Consider the following 21,387-nt stretch of genomic DNA (forward strand, 5'->3'; position numbering starts at 1 on the left):
TTCAGCTATTTTTTTGGGGGGGTCCGGTCGTGGGGCCTGAACTCTGGGCCTGGGAGCTGTCCCTCAGCTCTTCAGTTCAAGGCTAGCACTTTACCACTTGAGCCACAGACCCACTTCTGGCTTTTTTCTTTTTGCTTATGTGGTGCTGAGGAATCGAACCCAGGGCCTCAGGCATGCAAGGCAAGTGCTCTACCACTGAGCTACCTTCCCAGCCCTCAGCTATTTTTTTGTCGGTCGTGGGGCTTGGCCTGAGCGCTGTCCCTCAGCTCTTCAGCTCAAGGCTAGTGCTCTACCACTTGAGCTACAGCACCACTTCCTAGGATTATCTTTTAAGTGGAGCTGTAGCTCAGTTTTTAGAGAACTAACATTGAGCAGAGAAAGCCAACAATAAATAGTACAAGACCAGTACAGGCATTAAAAAATAAAGGAAACTTGCTAAAAGAGTAGGTGTTGCCCACATTTTTATTAGCATCAATTTGTTCTATGGGGGTGGTATGTTACTTTGAAATGTCCATATATTCATTCCATGCACCTGCTCATTTCATCCCCTGTCACTCTTCCTCAACGTTACTTACCATTCCAAGCCCAGTTTCAACAAGCTTTATTATTCTATTTTCATACATGCACATAATATATTTTGACTATACTCACCCTTTCTGCTCACCCCTTCCCCTTCTACTAAAACCTCCCTTCCAGACAGGACCTGTTTTACATCCTTGTCATTTATTTCTCTTAATATATACTAATTGTTATAGATGGCTTAAACTTGGTATGGAGTATTTTTTAATTGTTCGTTTTTCGACATAAGATCCTGTACATGTCATTGTTGTAATGGTCCACCTGTATCCCTATTTAAACAATTTATTTTTTCCTTCCCTTCCCCAAATTATAGCAACATCAAATACAGTGAGAACAGGGGTTACCCCTTCACTTACTGTTACTTTCCCAGTCTGTACTTAAAACAGATTTCAGTGAATCTCTTTCGCTATCTTCAGTCATAGATATCATGTTTTTTAGTAAGGTCAACCCTCCAATATTCTATTTTCTTCTTTCCCTTCCCTTAATACCCTCAGCCTCATACTTATTAACATGTTCTAGATCAACAGATAGGTCATAAATAAATCTACATTTGTACATGGATGTATACATGTACTTTTGTATAAATGCACATACATATGTATATATACATGCGTGTATACATATGTATGCATGTATTTATACATATCCACATATGGGAGAAAGCATAGAACCTCTGTGTACTGAGTCTTTTATATATATCTAAGATTATGGTCAGTTTCTTCTATTTTCATGCCAACAATATAATTGCATTCTTTTTCATATCTGAATAATAATACTCCGTTGTATATATGTACCATATGATCCATTTATCAGTTTCATAGCTTAGCTTTTGGGACTATTGGTGCAATGAACACTGGTGTACAGACACCTCTGTTGTATCCTGACTTAAATTCCTTTTGTGAATATATGCCCAAGAGTGGTACTACTGAATGATATGGTAGTTCTCTATTCAGTATTTTTTTTATTTTCTTCAAATTTTTGTGTGAGGTGTTTCAATTTAACATGTCCATTTATAAGTACAATGTAACCCAGAGTCATCTCTGTCATCATTCTCCCACCATCTATCCCAATTCACCTATCCCCTCAAGTTTCCTAGTTCAGTTTTCATATGTGTACATTGACTATTATGAGTATATACACCCATCATTTCTCTATTTGTTGGCCCTTATTCCTCTTAAACCCTACTTCCCTCAGACAAGAAAAGTTTCAGCTATCTTGTATGTATTTTGTTGAACATCCAGTTAATTTTTCAAAAAAGTGTGCCATATAATCTCACTTCTGCATATAATATTGTTTTATCATTTTGATCATGTATATACACTATGACACTGTATGTAATTATGTTTATATTTTAGATCTAACTTCCACACGAGAGGAAATATGTGACCTTTGTCTATCTGAGCCTATGTCATTCAATATAAATTTTCCCAATATACTCTCATGTTTTTCCTTTTCTCTCCTATAATAGTGTCAAAGCTTCAGTTTTTCCTTCTGAATTACCATTAAGATCTGCATCCACTTTGAATTGAGATTAGTACAAGGCAAGAGATAGAAATTTAATTTCAATCTTCTGAATGTGTTTCTACAATATCCATTTTTTACTCTTATGCTTAAACTTAGATGAATATGGCTATGTGGATTTATTTATGGGTCTTCACCTCTGTTCTGTTGTTTCTCACATTTATTTTTTTCCAGTGCCATTGTGTTTTTGTTACTGTGGCTTGAGTATAATTTGAAGTCTAATATTGTTATGCCCAAGGCATTGATCTTTTTACTAGATTCTTTTGGCTCTTCTGTATCTTTTTTGTCTCCTTATAAATTTTAGGATTGTTTTTGTGAAACATCATTAAGACTCTGATGGACATTGTATTGAGTCTGTAGATTGCTTTTTTATAATATGACAATATTTATGATACTAATTTTTCCAATCCTTGACTATTGGAGGTTTTTCCACATCCTGGTATTTTCTTCAATTTCCTTCTTCAAAATTTCAGTTTCATCTACTTGGTTAAGCTTGTTTCTAGACGTTTTTGAAGCAATTGTGAATGGTATTTCTCTCTTCATTTATCAGCCTATTCATTTATGTTGATTTTATATCCTGCTATGTAACTGAGGGTGTTTATCAGTTCTAAGAGTTTAGGGTTGAATTTTAAGGTCCTTAGATAAGGATGAGACAGAATTCTTAATGTGGATATAAATATACAAGCATATGAGGTGATTTTGAAAGATGGAGTGAATGACTCATTTATTTAAAGTTCTGAATTTCTACACAGACTAAAGGCACTTCTTATTTGCAATTATTTATTAATGTTTGAAATACAATAATTTTCTAATTTAATACATTTTACAGTGCAAATAGTGCATTCATTGGGCATGTGATACTTAGAATTGACCTTTCTACACAGTAAGAGTCACAATACTATAAAGTACATTTTATTTTTTGCTATAATTTGTAGATGAAGTAAACAAGGCAAAGATGGCAAATAAGTTACTTGTGTTGGCACAGTAAAAAATCAGAATTTAAATCCATTAGTCAGGTGCTACAGGCTCAATTTTCTAAGTTTTAAACTATATGGCCTTGATTCTTCTCTTTCCAATAACAAAAAGGGGATTTATCCTCAAAGAAAATTTAATATAAGGAGAAAAAATTCAGTTAAAGTAAGATAGCCACCATGTTAGAATTCTACAAATGATCTGGAAATGGAGGATTTTCCTAGGCAAGAAGCAAAAGATAATATTTAACTGTGGAAATAGACTACTAACTAGCAGACATTGAGCTCATACTTCTCTGCAATGCTTAATTAATTAGTCAGAAGTGATACTGGATGAATAAAGTCATATTCTTTAGTTTGTCTTTTTCCTTTCTGGAGTACATCAGGATTCTCTAGCATTCCTAAATCTTCTACAGTATTTTTATTTTTTTTTATATTTTTTGAGGGGTCCGGTTGTGGGGTCTGAACTCTGAACCTGGGTGCTGTCCCTCAGCTCTTCAGCTCAAGGCTAGCGCTCTACCACTTGAGCCACAGCACCACTTCTGGCTTTTTTCTTTTACCTTATGTGATGCTGAGGAATCGAACCCAGGGCCTCATGCATGCAAGGCAAGCGCTCTACCACTGAGCGACCTTCCCAGCCCATTCTACAGTATTTTTAAATACCAGAGTTAACTTTAAGTTTCTTAATAGTATGAGAAAATTACCACTTTCTAGAACACTCAGCAACTCTGGAGTGTGTACCACTTTTCTGGGCATTATTTTATTATTTTCAATTAATTGTTCAGAGGGATTTCAATGCAACACATCAGTTTATGAGTATAATGCATCTTGATGAATGTCACTGCTTCCATTATTCTCTCTCTCAACACTACATCCCCTCAATTTTCTTACTTCCATTTTCACATGCATACATTGAATATTATAATTTCCTTCACCCACCCTTCTTCTCTCCATTCATCTACTTCTATTTCCCAGATCTCACCCTGTCCCAACACCACAAATTCCAGCTTCTTGGTATTCATTTGTCTAAGTTAGTTGTTCAGAGGAGTTACATTACTGGAATCCCCTCCTGCATTTTTCATAGTTTAGCTAATATGTTTGTATACATATGCATGAACTTGAACTTGTATATATTTGCATATATATTCCAAAATTAGATCTAATTCCACATGTGAAAGAAAACTTGCATCCTTTGTCTCTCTGGGCCTAACTTACTTCACTTAACATTATTTCTTCCAAGTTGATCTATTCCCTTGAAATTGATATAACGTTTTTCCTGATGGATAAGGTAAAACTCCATTGAATATATATATTTATATACCATATTTTTGATCCACTCATTCATTGAAGAGCATCTGAGCTGTTTCCGTAACATAACTATGGTGAATAGTGCAGCAATAAGCATAGGTGTACAAATGTATTTACCATATCCTGACTTGTAATCTTCTTGATAAAAGCCCAAGAGATAGTTCTTCTACACTGACTACTCTTTCTGGCTTTACTAACAGACTAAACTAGTGCTTAGCAGATAGGTCCAGTTTCATTATCAAATAGATCTTCTACTATTCCTCTGAAATAAACTATAGCTAATGTATCCATTGGACCATTAAAATAAACTTTATTTGGTTCATTTATGTATCCGATGGAATCTTTTCAATTAAAAGTATATACATTTACCTCTGAATTAAACTGAATCCCTATACTTTTATTTATATATTTGAAGATTTCATTACTGAACAAGCTAAAATCACAGTTTGAAAGATTATAATAGTATTTGGTTAAAGATGTGCAACCACTTTTACAATACACTATTGCAAAGCACGATCTACCCTATTAGCACAAGCATTCTATTACAAGCAAACTGCAGGATGAATGTATAAAGTGTAATGATTACCTTCACAGTCTGACTAATACACACTTAATAAAGAAATGGATTACCTTACCAGTGAAAACTATGTCTTCCAATGATGGCCTAAAGCAGCAGGGAGAAATGAAGCCATTACATGGATAATTCAGATAGCAGTAATTGTCTTTAGGACCTGAAAGACCAGGATAATTGCCTTAGTTATCCACTTTGTTGTAGTCATGAAATACTGCACAAGGACTAAATGCTGTTCCATGACATAAAGTATCATTTAATGTCCATAATTTTTCCTTTAAGAGAAATGTTATAACAGTTATATAAAACTCAAAGTTATTCCCTTCAACAGTAGAAAAGACACCCAAGGATCTCACTATTTCTCAAATCAAACAAAAATTAACAAAACCACAATGATAAAAATTAAAACACTTGTTGATCAATGGTGGCTCATAACTGTAATCCTAGCTACTCAAGAGGCTGAGATCTGTTGGCTGTGTCTTAAAGCCAGCCTGGCCAAGGAGAGTCCATGATTGTGCATGAGACTCATGTCTTCAGTCAACCAGCAAAAGCCAGAAGTGGAGCTGTGGCTCAAGTGGCAGAATGTTAACCTTGAGCACAAAAGCACAGGGACAGCTCTCAGGCCTCTGAGTTCAAGCACTAGAACCAACACAAACATACATACGCACACACACACACACACACACACACACACGTTGTATGTGTGAAAAAACTATTCTCGATAGTATTCTATGAATTAACTTAAAAGGTTTAGATTTCCTCTGTAACATAGTAATAAGCAAATCATGAGCACCAAGCTGTAAAGATTAGTGATGGTTGGAATTAAAAATGAAGGTATGTGTGAGTGGGAAATACTGAAGCTACAAGTCAGAAAAAAGAAATCCGTGAGACTCTTATCTCCAATACACCACTAAAAAACTGGAAGTGATGCTGTGGCTCAAGCGGTAGAGCACTCACCTTGAGCTGAAGAGCATAGGGACAGCACCCAGGCCCAGAGTTCAAGCCCCACAACTGACAAGCAAAAAAGAGGATGAGATTTATACCTTTCACAATTTTATTCCAAGTTGGGACAAATAACTTGGCTTTTTATCTGTAGACTCAAACTATTTCTTAGCATTTTTGAGTTACTATCATAATAAATCACAAAGTCTATGTAAGTTATACCAGAATTATTCTGTGTTTTACTTATAGTTGGTTCCATTCTGTGAGCTCCCACCTGCCTATCATGTTGTCAGTTACAGATTTCCAAAAGGAAAACATCACTACCAGTTCTAGATTTTATCTAAGGGTTATACCAGAGCTAAAAATACAGGAGGAGATTAAAACAGTACGGCAGAAGTTATGACACCTGCCTCTGTCACTCAGGGAGACAGTTGCAAAGGAGCTAGAAGCTTTCATCCAAATGGGAATAGTTGAAGGAGTGATGCATCTTACTGGGAAATGATTCATGAATAAATTAGGAGAAATTCAAATTAATGCTAATATGTGCAAGAGCTATAATTATTGGTTGTATTGGTTGGAAATGCTTATGTCTATCCTATCCTTGCATTCTTCCTTCAAATGATTACATTGCTTGATTGCAACTGGATTCAAGGCTCACTTTCTGAGACTTAACATTTTTAGTACCTTCTGCTGAGAGTAGATTAGAAAGAAGGAACCTAACATCATTCTATTTAAGAGGTGTTAGATATTTTGGTGGACTGCATGTATTGTCTTAAATAGATAATATCCTGAGTAAAATTAACCAGCAAATAAAATATCAGAAATTATAATGCAATCATAGTATCTTGAATTGTTCTGAAGTTTATAACTATGCTAAATAGTAATATATAGTCATTTCCAAATATTAATTGCCTCTTCTGGAAAATTTCTCATCTTTAGGTAGCTATGGATGAAAAATAAGCACTTGGAGAAAATATTTGTGGAATATTTGATTCAACAAATGTTCAAATTTTAAGTTTAAGGAAAAATATTAGTCATTAATATGTTTCTCTTCAAATTCCAATGGAAATATACTTGTGGAGTAAGAAATCTATCTTAGTTTCATTGCATTATAATAAATCAGTACATAGAGAAAATTGGAATCTTTAAAAGATAATTCTGGAGCTGGGTGCTGGTGGCTCACGCCTGTAATCCTAGCTACTCAGGAGGCTGAGATCTGAGGATCGTGGTTCAAAGCCAGCCCAGGCAGGAAAGACCGTGAGACTCCTATCACCAATAAACCACAAGAAAACTAGAAGTGGTGCTGTAGCTCAAGTGATAGGGCACTCACCTTGAGCTGAAGAGCTGAGGGACAGCACCCAAACCCAGAGTTCAAGCCCCATGACTGACAAAAAAAAAAAAAGATAATACTGGAAATCTTGAAAAATCCAATACATTTTATTTGGTAAAATATCCAGGAAAATATCTAGGGAGTTTGTCATTAGCAGAGCATTTTGAGTTTATTAAGTATATGTATGTAACCCCTATTAAAATGAATTTTTTAGAACATTTTCTAAATTTTAGTCATGCTCTTGGATAAAAATCGTATTTGTGTTCCTACTAGATAACAAATCTAACATATGAAATTTCTTTTATTTTTCATCAATGATAGCATTTGCAGTGGTGAAATTTTTACTAAGGTAATATATTAAAAGTTGTGAAATAAATTTTATTTGTTAATCTGTCCCCCTTTAACATTTACTGTAATGAAAAAATTCCTAACAAGAAACATCTTCCTTGGATTTAAATGTTTCTCAATGTAAATGACTTAGTGTATAGATTATTGTTTATTTATGAATAACTGAAGACTTTGAATTGATGTTTGATTTTTTATCATGTAGGAAACTCTTGACCCAAATGGGGTTGTTGTAATTATATTTGTAAAAATGGCCTCTATCTTTTAAAAAGTCTTTATTAGAAATGTGATGAGCAGGGGGGTTACAGTTACATAAGTAAGGTAATGATTGCATTCGTTTTTAAACGCTGTTACCCCATCCCTCATTTTCTCCTGCTTACCCCTCCATTCCCTCCATACACCCCCCATAAAATGTAATCAGGATTGTGTTACTTGGTGTGGTTTTTATTTTTTATACATTTTTATTGTAAAAGTACTGTACAGAGGTGTTACAGTTATACGAGCAAGGTAATGAGTACATTTCCTATTGAGCATTGATGCCTCTTCCTTTGTTTTTCCCCTACCATCCCTTCCTTCCTCACCTCCCCAACTACTCCCCCTTACCCGTCAACCATCCCACCCCACCCTCAACCCCCGCTGAAGTTGTAAAGTTCTTTTTCAACATAGCGTCTTGTACACCTGTATCCCTTTTTAAACATTTTGTTTATTCCCTTCCTCTCCCCAAATTAGAAAAATGTATAAATAAGATGCAGAGCACCAAAATCAAATAAAGTGAAAACAGGGGTTGTACCGTGGGGAGGAACATACCAAAGAAACAAATAAATCACATATTACATTATAAATACATTAAAAAACAATAGCAAGAAAGAAAAAAATCTGTGTCCCTATCTTGGGGTTCATTTCATTTAACATCATCTTATATGGTCATATATACATAGCTTTTGACCTTTTCTGCTTGCTCTAAACATATACTAGTTATTGCAAATAAGGGAAACCATAGGACCTATGTTTCTTTGGGCCTGGCTTACTTCACTGAATATAATTTTTCCAAGACTTTCCATTTCCTAACAAATGGGGCGATGTCATTCTTTCTGATGGAGGCATAGAACCAACCCAGATGTCCCTCAGTAGTGTGTGTGTGTGTGTGTAATAGTTTTCATTTTTTATCTCTGCACTTAATATTTTAGAAAAAACTTAAAAGGAGGAAAGATTTATTGAGTCCACAGTTTCTGATGTTTCAGTCCATGATTAGCTTGATCCGATCATGCCACTATATAAGTCAGAACATTATAGCATCTGGAGTGTTTCACAGAGCAGAAATGCTCATCTTAGGGCAACCAGAAAACAGAGAATAAGACAGAAAGGAAGAAGCCAGTGAAAGATTATCCTCTGTAGGTATGACCTCAGTGACCAACTCCTTCGACATTTCAAAATCAATACAACCATCTGGGAACAAAATTTTCAACACATGAACTTAGAGAAAACAGTTCATATCCAAACTATAGCAAACACTATTCGAGAAGTCTTAGAAAGGCTTTTATTTTTGATCATGTAAATCAGTCCAATATTTCAAAAACACTAATCAGCTCCAAGAATCAAATTTTCCTTCTATTTCTCCTTTCAAATCCTCCATTACAATTTTCTCTAGCTCTTGAAATCCTTTCAGCATGCCTTTTTATACATATGGTCAATGAAAAATAAAGTTTATGCTAACAACATCTTATCTAAAATATACTTTTTTTGGGGGGAGGGTCTGGTTGTGGGGCCTGAACTCTGGGCCTGGGCACTGTCCCTCAGCTCTTCAGCTTAAGGCTAGCACTCTACTTCTTGAGCCACAGCGCCACTTCCGGCTTTTTTCTTTTTGCTTATGTGGTGCTGAGGAATCAAACCCAGGGCCTCACGCATGCAAGGCAAGCACTTTACCACTGAGTCACCTTCCCAACCCCTCAAATCTTTAATAATATCTCCTTTATTATCACAGGAAGATGTTGATATCGCTCCCTGTTTCTTTAAGAAAATCTAGGCAATCAGTAGCGATCTCTTATATATTTATAAATTCCACACATCTATACATGTGCATATTCATTGCATCTGCCACTGTTCTGTTACTCTGATTGAATTGCTTATTCCCTTAGTGAAGTCAAATTTCTCAAATTGTACTTTAGTTCCAATTCTCTCAGTGGTACGTATTTAGAAACTCACATGTCTTTTTTGCAGGGACACTTTTCCTATTTCTACTATAGTCTTACTCGTCCTACAGAAATATTGCTCACCATCAGAAAGAAAGAATATGTTAGGTATAATTGAATATTTCAGCAAGAAAAAATGTATGAAACAGACATGTATTTCTAGACATTTAATAGAACATTATATATCTGTGTGTGAAGAACAATAAGACACTAATAAAAGGATCAAAAGAAGCACTCAGCATTTATAGAGTGCTTCAGCCAACTGCTGCAAATTAACAGGAACAGAGCTTCATGGTATGGTGGGAAACAGCAACAAGTTGGCGTATAATTTGAAAGATTCAGTGATCAGGTGAAATAATAAATACTGGTACTTTTAAGAATAAGAAATAATAAATGAAATGAAATGCATAGAATACCCAGTGTGTGGCAAATTATTGGAGCAGAGGAAGGCTCTCCTCAGTAAGCTGAGAGATTTCTAGTGTATTCCAAGAATGTGGACTCTTCCACACAGTAAATATATGGTCTGAGCAGACTGGAAGCCTGAGTACTATAGAGTGAGATATGTAGGTAAATTCCCAGTAGGTTTAGTATGTCTTGATTATGAAAGTACATCATAAAGAACATTTTATTGTCTTGATGAGCTTCACAGAAGACCCAAATCTTCTAAAGTTTTTATGTTTCTGTGACACATTTGTCTACAGTGGCTCAGAGGGCAACCAATCTGAGAGTCTCCAACTACAAAATATCTAAAGTAACATTCGCAGAGTACATATTCCTGTCAGTAGCCCATGAAAGTTCCTGTAATATACCTTACATTTTAGACCATAGGAAATCTGATTTTGACAAAGTATCAAAGGAAAATTGAGGGCAACGGTTGGTGGTACATGCCTGTAATCTCAGCTTTTCATGAGGTGGAGAACAGAATGGTCATGACTCCATATCAGCTCAGACAAAAATTAGTGCAATTCCATCTCAGTAAAGACGCTACATGTGGTAGTACATAGCTATCAACCCAGATATTCAGGACGTATAAGTAGGAGGGCCAGCAATGCATCAGACAGAGGCCTAATAACCAATATATACAAGGAGCTCAAGAAACTAACCCCTGCCAAACCTAATAAACCAATAACTAAATTGGTAAGGGAGCTAAGGAGAGACTTCTCAGAAGAGTTAAGAATAGCAAAGAAACACATGAGGAAATGATCATCACCCCTGGTTGTAAAGGAAATGCAAATCAAAACAAACCTGAGATATCATCTTACCTCAGTTAGATTGTCCAACATTTTGAATTCTAATAACTACTAATGCTGGCAGGGATGTGGGGGAAAAGGAACTCTATTGCACTACTGGTGTAAATGTAAACTAGTACAAATACTATGGAAAGTAGTCTGGGGGTTCCTCAAAAAACAAAATACATACCTTCCCTACAACCCAGCCATACCACTCCTTGGCATCTATGCTGATCATCACAAGCCAGGATGTGATAAAGACATATACACATCCATATTAATTGCTGCACTATTCACAATAGCTAAGATTTGGAAACAACCCAGATGCACCAAAATAGATGAATGGATCCAGAAAATGGGGTACCTATATACAATGGAATTTTACACAGCCATTAGAAAGAATAAAATCATGTCATTTGCAAGGAAATGTCAGAACTATGAAAAATAATGTTAAGTGAGGTAAGCCAAGATCAGAGAGAAGAAAGGCACATGTTCTACCTGATATGCAGAAATTAGATCTAAAAGACACTGGGATATGACAAAATACACAGAATTCTAGATACCCACATATGGTGGGACCAAAAGAAAATCACAAAGCACTTCCATATATATATATATATATATATATATATATATATATATATAGCATACTGAAATAAATTCTAAAGATATGGAAACAAGTGACTTTTTTTCTTTTTTTTTCTCTTTTTTTGTTGACCCTGTAATCTTTACCATCTATACATTGTATTCACATCCACATTTGAGGAAGAGGTGGGGGAGGCCACAGAATCAGAGAAAAAAAGGTGAAAAGTTGCAGCAGTGGAGTGTACTGGATGCACCAGACTCTGATGAAAGTGAACTATGTAATTCATGGGTGGAGATGGGAAAGGAGGAATGGGAGAGAATAAGAGAACAGATGACAATATGTGAAAGGAAATGTACTTATTTCCATATGTATGTAAAGGTACCAATAAACTTTAAAACAACAATAAACTAAATTGGGGGAAAAATGAAGAAATGTCCAATATTATTGACCATAAAAATCAAAAGTACATATATATGTACATATATAACTATATATACACATATATACATATACACAGAAATATATATGCAATGCCCTTTGGACATTTCCACCTCAGTATCACCTCATTTCCCCTGCTCCTTCCCACTAATCCCCTTCTATACAATCTAGCTTTTATATTTGTGTCCCATTACAATTACTATTGTCATCAGTATTATACTATATGTATGTATGGAAACATCTCAATGAAATGCAAATGTATGTTAACTCACAAATTTAAAAAACAAAACAACAAAACATTAACTTAGTTCCCAACTGCTCAATAGATTGATTCTTTTATAAAGGACAATTCTTCCCAAAGTGATATATTTTAGTTTTTATCATTATTAAATAAATGTAGGATAATTGTAAAACAACTTCTAAAACTTTAGCAAATTTGCAGCAATTAGAAAATCATAGCAAGATAATTCCACTCATTACCTGATGTTCTACCACGTGAACCATGCCTCTAATGGGAGAAGAGGATGAGAATGAAGTCAAGAACTCATTGTATATATACAAAATTAAGGAAAGTAAGGGAAAAGGTGCCTGGAAAGTGGATGAGAATGTTGAAAAGAGTCACACTGATCAAGACACATTGTATTCATAAACTGCTTCATTTAATGGCAACTCCTTGTACAACTACTTCGATAGTAAGCCAAAACTAAAATAAAATAAATTAAGAAAAAGATAGCCAAAACTAAAATAAATTAATAAAAAAAATAAAATCATAAAAAGCTATGTACATATGACTATATAACATGATGCTAAGCAAAATGAACCCCAAGATAGGGACACAAGAAGTTTTATCTTTGTTGTTGTTGTTTTAATGTACCTATAATATATTATGTGATTTTTTTTGTTTCTTTTGTATGTTCTTCACCCATGATTTCACTGTATTTGATTCCAATGCCCTACATTTTGTATATACATTTTTCTAATTTTGGTAGGAAACGGGAAATAACAAAATGCTGAAATAAGGATACAGGTACCCATTGTAACCATGAAATGTACAAGACAGTATGTTGAAAATTAACTTTACAACTTTGGTGGGGGAGGAAGGAGTTGGGGAGGTGGGGTGGGAATGGATGGTAGGGGAAAAACAACAGAGGGTTAACAATGCTCATTAGGAAATGTACTTATTACCTTACCCATGTAACTATAACCCCTCTGTACAGAATCTCTACAATAAAAATATATATTAAAAATAAAATCATAGCAAGGAACACAAAATTATAATTCCTAAACAAGTATGCCACTATAAAAGTTTTATATTTATGCATATGAGACAGTTTTATTACATACATGCATACACACATGTACACACATTTAGAATAATGAAGCTTCTTGGTGCCATATGTACTTTTCTTTCTTTCCTCTCTTTCACTTAATATTTATTGGAGCAGAGTGCTCCAGGACTTTTGAATGCCTGGAGTGTGAACCCCCGGGGCGGGGGGAGGGGGAGAGGCGGCTGGAACATGACAAGAAGGCAGGCATGCTTGACCCCCTCTAGGACAGTTGAAATGCTGGCGTGTCCATATAACAATCAAAAATTGTAGCGGAGGATGAGGCAGAAGCCGGTTGGAGCACATACCAACTGAAGTATTCTTTATGGTTCCAAGATGGTTGCAAGTCTAGCGTGTCCATATAACCACCCTTAATGGGAGGGGGCAGGGAAAGATGAAGCAGGACAGGAAGTCAAACTTGGTTTATGGTTTCAGGACGATTGAAAGCTTAGAGTGTCCTGGTGAGGAGCAGTGGGTGGCTGGAGCAGGACAGGAAGTGAAGTCGGCTTTATGGCTCCAAGATGGTTGCAAGCCTAGAGTGTCCATATATCCACTTTGATTGGCAGGGGGCAGGGCAAAGTGAAGCACGACAGGAAGTCATTCTTGCTTTATGGCTACAGGACCATTGAAAATCTAGAGTGTCCGGGAGAAGGGGGCGGGGTTGCTGCACCACGACAGGAAGTAGTCAGGCTTGCTCTCTGGCTTTCCTGCATTGAAGGTCAGAGAGAAGCTGAAGATGGAGGATGTGGCTGAGGTGTGGTGAGTTTTGGGCGCATTTTGGCAAAAAAAAAAAAAGTTGGTGTGAGACTGGATTACAGAAGTATCAGGATTTCTACCCCTAGGAGATTTAAAACATTTTAGTGTAAACTTTCAAGCAAGTTTCGAACGAGTTAGCTGCAAGTCGGGGAGGCGCGAGGCTTAGGCCACTAAACAAGATGGCGGAGGGCGGCTCCGATGAAAAGGGTGTGGGGCAAAGGGTTTTAGATGATGTATCCTGTCAGAAAGCAGACCGAAAAAGCATGGGAAATGCCCTTATCCATCAGCAGGCTGTTCTAAACCTCAGTAAGAAATTAGAAACTAGTAATAATAGTATGTCAGAAAATTTTCCTTCCTGTAATCCAGTATGTGCTACTTGCAAAAAACCTAACTGTTTGCATGCTAAAAAAGTTAGAGTTCAGGAAAGACAGAGTTGTAGCTCTCTGGTACATTTAGAAAGTGACAGCCCTGTACTAGTTTGTCAGAATATAGTACCAGACAATGTGAATTATGACCCCACTTCCCTGGTTACTCAGAATTCACCCCAGAATCTTCTGAATTATAATCCCACCTCCCCAGTAAGTCAGAATTCGCGCCAGAATCCCGAGAGTTACAGCCCCACCTCCCAGATTAATCAGAACTCATCCCAGGATCTGGCGAATTGCAGGCCCACCTCCCCGGGTTATCGCAATTCACCACGGGATCCCCATAGTTACAGTCCCACCTCCCATTCCCACGGGAATGGGAATACCTCACCTGATTATGAGAGTTACAGTTCCACCTCCCCAGTTCTCAGGAATTCACCTGATTATGAGAGTTACAGTCCCACCTCCCCCGTTCATGGGAATGGGAATACCTCACCTGATTATGGGAGTTACAGTTCCACCTCCCCAGTTCTCAGGAATTCACCTGATTTTGAGAATTACAGTCCCACCTCTCCCATTCATGGGAATGGGAATTCCTCACCTGATTATGAGAGTTACAGCTCCACCTCCCCAGTTCTCAGGAATTCCTCACCTGATAATGAGAATTATAGTCCCACATCTTCACTTGGTGGGAATTCACCCAGTGAAGGGAGTCAGAGTCCCACCATCCCAACTCCTAGGAATTAACTTATGGTAAGCTTTACAGTTCATCACCTGATGATTTGTCAAAATTCAGCACCTGATTACGTCAGACTTGCAACTCAGGCTTTTCAGAATTTATCACCTGATCACAAGCTGGCACACAGAACAGTAATGACAAGAGCAACAAATGATCACTTCATTCAAATTTAAGATGTCTAGGAGGAGAGCTGCTGGGACTGAGAGACAATTACATTTTCTTTAGATGCTCCCACTATTCCAGCTACAGGCTACATTATGGCATGCCTGGATTCTATGTCAAGTTCTGCTTTGCCTACCCTCAGTTTCATAGCACAGCACCAACTACTTTGCTGGAACTTCCAGATTTTACAACCCCACCCTGTAAGGTGGAAGAACTCTTGAACTTGGTATAAATACTATTTCATCTTTTTGTGAGCAACATATGATCATACCTTCCAAGTGAAGATTTCCAGGAGTCAGAGATGGTGGTTCTGAGAAACAGTTTGTTACTTACATTTTCTCTAGATGCTCCCACCATACCTCCTGAAGGCCACATGATGGCATGCCTGTCTTCTCTGTTGTGTTCTCCTTTGCTGGCAGTCAGGCTCATAACACCAGCACCAACAGCTTTATGAACTTCAGACTTTCAAGCCTGGCCCTGGTGTCTTTCAACAGGATGCTGTAGAGAACTTTCGAATTTGGTCTAAATATTGTATGATCTTCTTATGAGCAGCCTGTGATCACATCTTCCCAAGAAGACATTTCCAGGAGCCAGAACTAGTGGGCCTGAGAGTCAGTTTGTTATATTTTCTCTAGAGGCTCCTACCATTCCTGCTGCAAGCCACTTGATGGCAAACCTGGCTTCTTTGCCAGCCCTCAGGCTCCTAGTAACTGCACCAACAGCGTTGCTGGAACTTCAGACTTTGCAGCCCAGCCTTGTTATCCTGCAATGGTATGCATTGGAGAACTCTTGAACTTGGTGTAAATCCTATTTCATCTTGTGAGCAACCTGTGATCACACCTTCCCAAGTTAAGATTTCTAGGAGCTAGAGATGGTGTGCTTGTGAGAAAGTTTGTTATTTACATTTTCTCTAGATTCTCCCACCATCACTGTTGCAGGCTTCTCTGTCAAGTCAAGTTCTGCTTTGCTAGCCCTCAGACTCATAGCACCAGCACCAATAGCTTTGCTGGAACTTAAGACTTTACAGCCTTGCCCTGGTGTCTTTCAATAGGATGCTGTGGAGAACTCTTGAACTTGATGTAAATACTATTTCGTCTTCTTGTGAGCAGCCTGTGATCATATCTTTCCAAGTTAAGATTCCCAAGAGCCAGAGCTAATGGGCCTGGTAGACAACTTGTTGCATTTTCCCTAGAGGCTTCCAGCTTCCTTCAGCAGGCCATATTATGGCATTCCTGGCTTCTCTGTTGTGTTCTGTTTTGCTGGCCCTCAGGCTCATAGAACCAGCCCAAACAGCTTTGCTGGAACTTCAGACTTTACAGCCCAGCCCTTTTGTCCTGCAACACGATGTGTTGGAGAACTTTTGAACTTGGTGTAAATACTATTTCATCTTCTTGTGAGCAACTTAAGAATATATCTTTCCAAGTGAAGATTTCTACGAGGCAGAGATGGTTCTCCTGAGAAACAGTTACTTTTGTTTTCATCAGATGTTCCCACCATTCCTCCTACAGGCCACGTGATGGCATGTCTGTCTTGTGTTCTGCTTTTTGTAAATACTTTTTTATTGTAAAAATATTGTACAGAGGGGTTACAGTTACATGAGCAAGGTAATGAGTACATTTCCTATCAAGCATTGTTACCTCCTCCTTTGTTTTTCCCCTACCTTCCCTCCTGTCTCCACAACTACACTCCCCCTCTACCCTCCCCACCTAAACTTAAAGTTTGTTTTTCAATATAGCGTCTTGTATATCTCATTGTTACAATGAGTCAACCTGTATTCCTATTTAAGCATTTTGTTTTTTCCCTTCCCCTTCCCAAGCTAGAGAAGTATATATACAAGATGCAGGGCACTGACATCAAATACAGTGAAAATGGGTTATACCATGGAGAAGGAACATACAAAGAAACAAAAAATCACATGGTACATTATAAATATGTTAGGAACAATAGCAAGAAAGAAAAACAACACTTGTGTCCCTATCTTGGGGTTCTGTTCTGCTTTGCTGGCATGATGTAGCACCCACAACTTTGCTGGAACTTCATGTTTTATAGCCTGGCCCTGGCGTTTTTCAACAGGATGATGTAGAGAACTCTTGAACTTGGTGTAAATATTCTATGATCTTTGAGGGGGCAACCTGTGATCACATTTTCCCAAGTAAACATAAATACTATATGATGGTTTTATGAGCAATGTGATCACAAGTGTCCAATTTAAGATTTCCTTTAGGCCTAGCACTAGTGATTCATTCCTGCAATCCTAGCTGCTCAGGAGTCTGAAAGCTCAGGATCGTGGCTCAAAGTCAGTCAGGGCAGGAAAGTCCCTGTGAAACTCTTCAATTAACCACTCAAAAACCAGTTGGAGCTGTGGCTCAAAATGGTAGAGTACTAGCCTTGAGCAAAAGAGCTCAGGGACAGTGCCCAGGCCCTGAGTTCAAGCATCACAACCAAAAATATAAAAGAGAAAGATTTCTGTGAGCCACAGATAGTGGGCCAGAGATACTGTTATTAACATTTACTCTAGCTCTCCCACTGTTACTGCTTCAGGCCAGATGATGGCATGCCTGGCTTTTCTGTGGTGGTCTGCTTTGCCAGCCCTCAGGCATGTAGCATCTGCACCAACACCTTTGCTGGAACTTCCAGTCTTTACAGCCCAGCCCTGTTGTCTTGCAACAGGGTGCTTTGGAGAACTGAAATTACTGTAAATATTATATGATATTTCTGTGAGCAACCTGTGATCATAAGTTTCCAATTTCAGATTTCCTTTAGGCCTAGCACTGGTGGCTCATGCCTATAATCCTAGCTACTCAGGAGGCTGAAACCTCAGGCTTGTGGTTTAAAGCCAGCCTGGGCAGGAAAGAGCCTGTAAAACTCTTCTCTCCAGTTTACCACTCAAAAACTGGAAGTGGAGCTGTGGCTCAAAGTGGTAGAGCACTAGCCTTGAGCAAAAGAACTCAGGGACAGTGCCCAGGCCCTGAGTTCAAGCATCACAACCAAAAATATAAAAGAAAGATTTCCCGGAGCCAGAGCTAGTGGACCAGAGAGACTATTATTTACACTTACTCTAGCTCTCCCACTGTTACTGCTTCAGGCCAGATGATAGCATGCCTGGCTTTTCTGTGGTGGTCTGCTTTACCAGCCCTCAGGCTCGTAGCATCTGCACCAACAGCTTTGCTGGAACTTCCAGACTTTACAGCTCAGTCCTGTTGTCTTGCAACAGGGTGCTTTGGAGAACTGAAATTACTGTAAATATTACATGATGTTTCTGTGAGCAACCTGTGATCATAAGTTTCCAATTTCAGATTTCCTTTAGGCCTAGCACTGGTGGCTCGTGCCTATAATCCTAGCTACTCAGGAGGTTGAAACCTGAGGCTCGTGGTTTAAAGCCAGCCTGGGCAGGAAAGAGCCTGTAAAACTCTTCTCTCCAATTAACCACTCAAAAACTGGAAGTGGAGCTCTAGCCTTGAGCAAAAGATCTCAGGGACAATGCCCAGGCCCTGAGTTCAACCAGAGAGAGGGAGGGAGAAAGAGAGGGAGAGGGGGGAAGGAAGGAAGATTTGCAGGAGCCACATTTAGTTGAGCCTGAGAGACTCTTGGTTGCTTACATTTTATTTAGAGGCTCCCATTGTTCCTGCTGCAGGCCACATGATTGCATTCCTGGCTTGTCTGTTATGTTTTGCTTTGCTGGCCCTCAGGCTTCTAGCCTAGCACCAACAGCTTTGTTGGAACTTCAGACTTTATAGCCTGGCCTTGTTGTCCTGACAGGATGCATTGGAGAACTGATGAACTTGGTGTAAATACTATTTCATCTTGTAAGCAATCTGTGATCATACCTTCCCAAGTTACAATCTCCAGGAACCAGAGCTGGTGGGCCTAAGAAACAGTTTGTTACTTGAATTTTTTCTAGATGTTCCCACCGTTCCTGCTACAGGCCACATGATAACATGCCTAGCTTCTCTGTTGTGTTCTGGTTTGCCCGATCTCAGTCTAACAGCAACAGCACCATCTCCTTTGTTGAAACTTTCAGACTTTACAGCCCGGCCCTGTTGTCCTTTAACATGATGCCTTGGAAAACTCCTGAACCTGATGTAAATAGTATATGATCCTTTTTCTGAAGTAGATTCTCAGATGGCTGCCTATCTCTCCAGACCCAGTGAGCAATTAGGTACTACACATTTGTTATTATGCAATTAGGACAATTTCCAAAAATCAGATTAGTACTTTGTACTGCTACAGCAAGAATCACAATCAATCTATGGTGTTTTTCATATGTTGTCCCTTGTGTTGTCTGTTACTCGAAGGATCTTTGGAAGGTATCCTACATTACATATCATTTGAGGCTTCATTGTATAAATTAGAACTTTAATCAAAACATGTTTATTAGTATTATTACTTGTTAATACGTGGTGTAACTTTTTATATCACAGTCATAAGCAATGATAATTCATGCTATTTATCATAACTGCCTGTAAATTGTTCACAAAAATTTGTATTCTCTTTTTAGAAAACCAAATGTAATTTGTAAGTTAATGTGGAATGTCTACAGCTATTTACTGGATATACAGTACTTATATAATTCCTTGTGTGGTATCACATAAATTGATATTCATATTTGTACAAAGATGCTATGCTCAATTGAAAATTCCTCAGGTGTTGGGAAAATACTATGTTATATTTTCATACTTTAAAATTGAATAAAACTAAATAGCTGTAGCAAAATTTACTCTTTTAGTCTTCAGTGTAATTAGAAACATTACCTAGATCAATGAGAGATATAGTCTCTTCTCCTTTTTGGATTCCTTATAAGAAAGCTGAAAAATGTTATTCAGTCCTTTTTGAACAACTCCTTAACCACTGATTAAGCAGAGAAAGTAGAGATTGCTGTAAAACCAGATAACTAACATAAATTGTTGTTATCTTACCACAGGGATCCAGTAAGATAGAAACTAGGATGCACACTGAAAGATGTGCCTAAGAGAAATATATGAAAGCTGAGCTTGGAACTGGGACATGATGGGTCTCAAATATGGGGACTGAGAGTTCTAGGTCAAGGTGAAGTTGAATTAGAGGGGGAGAACTGAAGAGGAAGAACAAAAGACTGATATAAACATTTGATAGGGTTTAGGGTTCAGATTAGTTTTTTCACTGATTAAAGAATTAAAATTCAGAAAAATGTTTATAGCAGAAAGAGCATATTTATTGAAAGTGAAAATACAACAACAAAATAGACTCCATGTGAAAGGAAACATCCTAGAATTGGGAGAGTGTAGTGTCCAAATACCTTCTAGGTATAGGGTCTCCTGTTCTCCTCCCCATAAGAGCATGTTCCTGGTCCAGTTTGCCAGGCGAGGGGGCGGGGGATCATTCGTTGATAAAAGTCCTGGGATTGCTCTTTCCCAGCTCTCTTTCCCAGCTCTTTTCCCCAGGCCTTTCCCAGCCCAGTGGAGGGCCACGATGACCTGGTGCCAGCTGGAACGATGAATAAACATACCCCTTACCTGAAAAAAACAAAAGTCCTGGGATTGGTCAACTTCCCCCACCCTGGAGCACAGTCACAGAAAATTTCCTTATGATTGAATCCCCTGTTTCTGTGCATAGGTACATAAAGACTTTTTGATTGGAGGGAGGCTAGGGCGATAGGTGCTGAGCTACCACCACATGTGTGTGAGTTTGGGTCCCAGAGCTTATGGTGCTCAATGGGAACAACATGGCTATTTCTATCATTCGTGCTATGTTAGAGTCAGCCTCAGCCACTGTTTTCTGACCCTAACTACCTAGAGAGAAATACCTAACCCCCCCCCCTTCCCCCTCTCAGATGGTACCTCTAACTGCCATTAAGGAATGAAGGCAACAAACTGCTTTAGCCTCTTCCTTGTTAGTAAAGGGCAAAGTGGGGGTATAGAATGTATCTTGTAGACAGGGGAACATGTTCTGTATACTGTTCCAGTGGATCATAATAAAACTCCAAAGTACAGCTCATATGAGGCTTCATTTGTATGACTATAGTAGCTTTATGACATCAGTCTAGAAGAAAAAA

Source organism: Dipodomys ordii, unplaced genomic scaffold (assembly GCF_000151885.1).
Source record: "Dipodomys ordii isolate 6190 unplaced genomic scaffold, Dord_2.0 Scaffold80, whole genome shotgun sequence".
Taxonomy (NCBI): Eukaryota; Metazoa; Chordata; class Mammalia; order Rodentia; family Heteromyidae; genus Dipodomys; species Dipodomys ordii.